The 5,934-nt window shown below is 36.4% G+C and overlaps 1 pseudogene; it reads right to left on the minus strand.

Moving 5' to 3' along the window:
- Positions 1-1,629: 1,629 nt before the first annotated feature.
- On the minus strand, positions 1,630-2,147 carry LOC122101704 (annotated as a pseudogene).
- Between the last annotated feature and the right edge of the window lie 3,787 nt (positions 2,148-5,934).

The raw sequence follows: 5,934 nt of genomic DNA on the forward strand, positions 1-5,934 counted from the left end.
ATACAGTCATAATATTCAATGCATATCCTTTGAAATTAAGAAAATAGAAGGTAAGGTTTGGGTTGTGAGGGATGGAAGAGAACAATGGAAGGAGTGACACTGATCAAGATGCAGTGTACTTATAAAGTGATTTGGTGAATTCTGACTCCTTTGTGCAACACTTAAACATCATAAAAGTATTATTTAACAAAACAGGTTATAGAAAGCACTAGCCTAGGAAGTAGGAGTCTTTGTGTTCAAACTTTACTGTCACAAAATGACTTTTAAACGCATATGTGAAAAAGATTTGGTTTTTAAAAGGTTCTCTAGATTGCCTTGATAATTCACATACAACTACTTACTTGGAGACAAATTATTTTAGTTCTCCCTAGGAAGGACAAAATAATTCAACATTTCAACAATGACAAATACTGAAACAAAATAGTAAGAGATGCACTCTCTCCATCATCCCGTTCCAGCTGGAGTCTTCTAAGAACCCACCCTATCCCACCCCCAAATCAAATGTGTATCATTTTAAAAATGCTTTGGTAAACCCAGTTTCCAAAAAAGAATAAAAATCATATGGAAAAATGAGATGCATTATAGATTATGGCTGTATATGAGAGCATACAATACCCCAAAAAATACTTTTTAGAAACATAATCCCTGAAAGGAAACTTTAGTTTTCATATTTATCACACAACCAAAGTGAATTGTGTATCCCAGAGTTTCTTTTCCCTTGATACATTTCTATGGAAATCTCATAATTTTTAAGAAATTTATTCTGAAACCTAAAAATATATAGAGACTACATTTTTTTTTAATTTATTTTTTTGGGTCCGGTCGTGGGCCTGAACTCTGGGCCTGGGCGCTATCCCTCAGCTCTTCAGCTCAAGGCGAGCGCTCTACCACTTGAGCCACCATGCCACTTCCGGCTTTTTTTTCTGTTTATGTGGTGCTGAGGAATCACAGGGCCTCATGCATGCAAGGCAAACGCTCTACCACTGTGCCACCTTCCAAGCCCAAGACTACATTTTTGTTACCAATTTCACAATGAAAAAAGTGCCTTGCTTTTTTCCCCAAGGCCACAGAACACTGCAAGTTCTGTGACTCATACATTATTATTTCTATTCAGAGAAATGCCAAATCTTTCAATTTATTACATACCCAATTTGGCCTGAGAGTTACCCTAGCAATATTGTTAAAGTTCTTCTCTCTGTAAAGATCCAAGAATTTACATTTGGATCCATGATATACGAAATTATTTTATCTCAGAAATATTCTCATGCCAATTCTGAGAGTAAAATGGCACTGATGTCACAAAAAGAGATTTTATATGGCGTGTTTGTTTGTGCTCCAAATAATAAAAATAGCTTCTCAAATTAATTTACCATATTAACTTTATGTCTGTAATAAAATTATAAAACGTTGGATATTTGTTCAAATTGAAGCTCAAGTTCACTTGTTTTTCCATTTTGTAGTAAATTCAGGGACAAAACTATTTTGTTAGAATGTCTCTACCACCATCTACTGTTTATATTTGGAAGTACTTCAAAATATTTAAAATAATTCTAAAATGTATCTTTTTATTGTGAAAATACTGTACAGAGGGGTTACAATTACGTGGGCAAGATAATGAGTACATTTCTCTTTTTTGGCTCTTTTCAGTTTATTGCATGAAGGAGTTACACTAGTCCAAGTTAAAAGCGGACCCCAAATGGTTACATTATACAAGCTGTGAGGTTTTTAAACTTGTGACAAGGGACAGAAGGGAAATTCTACTCATTGCAAGGAAATCCTCACTTAAGCTTCAGTGAGCCACAAGCACTTAAAACCCATGAACCTTCAGCTGCGTCCTTAGCCAGTCCAATCTCTATCAGGCACTGGCATATGTTCTTGAGCTGGTCACCCTGTAGCTGAATTACTTCTCCATATTCTGTATGCTCAATTACAGTACCATTGCAGGTAAATTTCTTCTTAAAAGCCTTCACTGGTTTCTTTTTATCTTAATCATCAGCAATCCCTTGGACAGTAGTAAGGGTTTTCCTGCCATTTCTCTGTTGAATTCTTATATGGATATAATCCTCAGTGCCAGCAGGAAGCAGGTCATCACCCTTACTTGCATCAGCAAAGGGGTAGAAAGAGTGGAGGTTCTGGATAGCAGACATATGATACGATTGCGGAAGGTGGCTGCGGGAGAAGGCGGGCTGGGGGGGGGGGGGGTGCTGGGGGACTGAGCGTCGGGAAGGGAGGGGCGAGGGGGCTCAAGGGGGAGGCAGCTGAGTCCTTGGCGGTGGTTCAGTGATTGGGGCAATGAGTACATTTCTTATCAAGCATTGTTGCCTCCTCCTTTGTTTCCCCTTCCCATCCCTTCCCGTCCCCCTCTCCCGTCTCCCCCCTACCCAATCCTCCCCCCCCCCCACCATCAAAGTTGTGAAGTTCGTTTTTTGACATAACGTCTTGTACATCTCATTGTTGCAATTGGTCCACCCGTATCCCTATTTAAACGATTTGTTTTTTCCCTTCTCCTCCACAAATTATACCAACATCAAATACAGTGAAAGCAGGGGTTATACCGTGGAGGAGGGACATACAAAGCAACAAAGAAATCATCTTATAAATATGTTAGAAATGATAGCAAAAAAGAAATGTATAGGTATTTATTCCTTCTCCCTCTCTCTCTCCCTCCCTCCCTCCCTTCCTCCTTTCCTTCCTTCCTTCCTTCCTTCGTTCCTTTCTCCCTTCTTTTCTTTCTCTTTCTCTCTTTCCTTCTTTCTCTCTTTGTCTCTCTCTTTGTCTTTCTATCTTTCTTTCTGTCTTTCTTTCTTTCTTTCTTTCTTTCTTGGTGATGTACAGAGAGGTTATAGTTACATAAGTCAAGTATTGATTACATTTCTTTTTGAACAGTATCATCTCTTCCCTCATTTTCTCCCAGTTTTTCTCTCCTGACGCCCTCCCCTCCATAAGTTGTATAGTTCATTTTCAACATAGTCTCTAATGAGTATTACTGCTTTATTTGCTGACCCTTTGTGCATTCATTTCTGTGCTCCCCTTGCCCTCTCCAGATAAACTTACCTTCAAGACAAAAAGTATAGAAAACAAAAACAGCAACAAAGGAGAAAAAAATAAATCAACTTAAAAAATTCAAGGTTATGCGCCATTAGTACATGAATAAAGTCCCTCTGATAATGTTAAAAAATGACTTTAAAAAACCCTCTTGTTTCCATTTCTTGTTATTCTTACCTCCAATTAACCACTGAAAAACCAGAAGTGGAGCTGTGGCTCAAGTGGTAAAGTGCTAGCCTTGATCAGAAAAGTTCAGGAACTTTGATCAGGTGCTGTGTTCAAGCCCCAGCACTAGCAGAGAGAGAAAGAAAGAATGCATGTAATAGTAGTTCCTGAAATGGTTTCGAAAATCTTGGGTTTCAGAAACCAATAAATCTACACCTCCAAAATTTAAGGCACAATATTGTTGTCAGTTGTTTTTTTTTTTACTAGTTACGATTAAGATAATCAAACATAATTTACTGTCATTTCACACACATAAAATCAACCAATTTTACAGTAAAGTACAGCCTATTTATTAATGTAATAGTTTTGTGAACAACAGACTATACTGTACTTACTTTGCTTGTTCTGTTGCTCTGACTCTGGTCAAAAACTAGACTGCTATTTGGGAACAACCATTATACAAAGGACAACCAATGAAATTGCGAGAGATACTAATTTTTGGCAATGATATTTTACAGCTGTTGTAAAAGAATGTATAAAAGAGAACGGATTGCACCTTTGTGGGAATTCAGGGGAACATCATTCCACAGTGTTTTTTTCCCATCACGAAGTAAACTGGGCATTAAATGAGATCTACAACTACATAAAGAAAATGAATGTCACCTATTGCCTACCAGAAGCAGTGTTATGAAACAGGAAGTAGATGACTAATATGATTTAGTAGAAAATAATGTAAATGATATAGCAGTTTTATATATATTTATATATATATATATATATATATATATATATATATATATTCAATGAGACCCAAAACATTTGGAACTAAATTCTTTTTGTGTGTTTTATTAACATAATCAAAATTTCTGTTAAAAGAATTATTTTTGTGTGGTTCAACTGTGTCTGTTAACTAGTCTTTGACAATCCTTTGGCAGCATAGGTTTCATTTTTCCCCATAGTTCTGGCAATCAAAACTATGGCCTACAAGGAAACATAGATTCCATGGTTTCCCTTATTTGCAATAACTAGTATATATCTAGGACAAGCAGAAAAGGTCAAAAGCTATGTACAAATGACCATATAAGATGATGCTAAGTGAAATGAACGCCAACATAAGGACACAAGATGATTTATCTTTGTTGGTATTGTTATTAATGTACTTATAATGTACAATGCAATTTTTTTGTTTCTTTTGTATGTTCTTCCCCCATGGTATAACCCTGTTTTTGCTGTATTTGATTCTGGTGCCCTGTATCTCCTATATACATTTTTCTACTTTGGAGAGGGGAAGGGAAATAACAAAATGCTGAAACAAGGATACAGATTGATCCATTGTAACAATGAGATGTACAAGATACTATGCTGAAAACAAACTTTACAACATGGGGGGGGGTCAGGAGTTGGGGTGGTGGGGAGGGAAGGGATGGTAGGAGAAAAACAAAGGAGGGGGTAACAATGCTCAATAGGAAATGTACTCATTACCTTACTCATGTAACTGTAATCCCTCTGTACAGTATTTTTACAATGAAATGTATATTTAAACAAAACAACCTACAAAACCATGGCCTGGAATGTCCAAGGCCAGTGTTCTACTGTGGAGCTACATCTGGGTAACATGTTTCATAGTCTAAAATATTTTGTTGTCATTGGAGGGGGAGGGTTAATGGATAGGGGAAAATGAGGATGAATATGGTTTAAATAGTTTATCTGTATTATAGGAATAGAGGAATAAAACCTGTTAAAATTATTTTTTAAGAAGGGGGAGGGGACACAGGAAAGTAATAAGGGGGAATTTGATCAAACACATTGCATACATATATGGAAATGTCACAATGAAATCTTCCTTGTACAAATTAATTGATGATAATTAAGATTGTTATAAATTAAATCGTTGGCACAATTTAATTCCCTGAACAATCAGACAGCCTTTAGAAAAGAAATACATGAAGCTAAATAAAGAGCAATAGATACTTTCAAGAAAACATGCTTAAGATGATATGTATTGGAAATACTGGTTAAACCAATTACCTAAATAATTTATGATGGGTATTTCTGTGTGAAGTCAGTTATGATATACCAAAATAAGTTCCTATGGTGAGTCACATGCTTTAGACAGAAGCTTGAATTTTCTATATCTGCAAACATATAATTTTGATTCCTTCTTTTCAATATAAATGTCTTTATTTTTATTGCCTAATTTCCCTGGTCAGGACTTCTTCTGCTATGTTGAATACTATGATAGAGGCAGGCATACTTGTTTTATTCCCGATTGTAGTCTTCCACCACTGTGAATGATATTAGCTGTGGGCTTTTCATATATAGCTCTGATTATAGGATGGTAGTTTCTTTTTTCTTTTTTTTTTTTTTTAGCTTTTTTTTCGGTACGTTTTTTATTGTACAAATGCTATACAGACGGGTTAGTTATATGAGCAAGGTAATGAGTACACTTCCTATTGAGCATTGTTGCCTCCTCCTTTGTTTTCCCCTACCATCCCTTCCCTCCCACCTCCACAACTCCCTCCCCTCCTCCCCTCTCCGCTCCCCCCTCCCGAAGTGGTAAAGTTTGTTTTCAATATAGTGTTTTGTTTTGTATATTGTTACAATGGGTCAACCTGTATCCTTATTTAAACATTTTGTTTTTTCTCTTCCCCTCCCCGAATTGGAGAAGTGAATGTTAAGCAAAATGAACTCCAAGATAGGGACACAAATATCTTTTTCTTTCTT

The sequence above is a fragment of the Dipodomys spectabilis genome, unplaced genomic scaffold (assembly GCF_019054845.1).
Source record: "Dipodomys spectabilis isolate Male_0828 unplaced genomic scaffold, ASM1905484v1 ptg000673l, whole genome shotgun sequence".
Classification (NCBI taxonomy): domain Eukaryota; kingdom Metazoa; phylum Chordata; class Mammalia; order Rodentia; family Heteromyidae; genus Dipodomys; species Dipodomys spectabilis.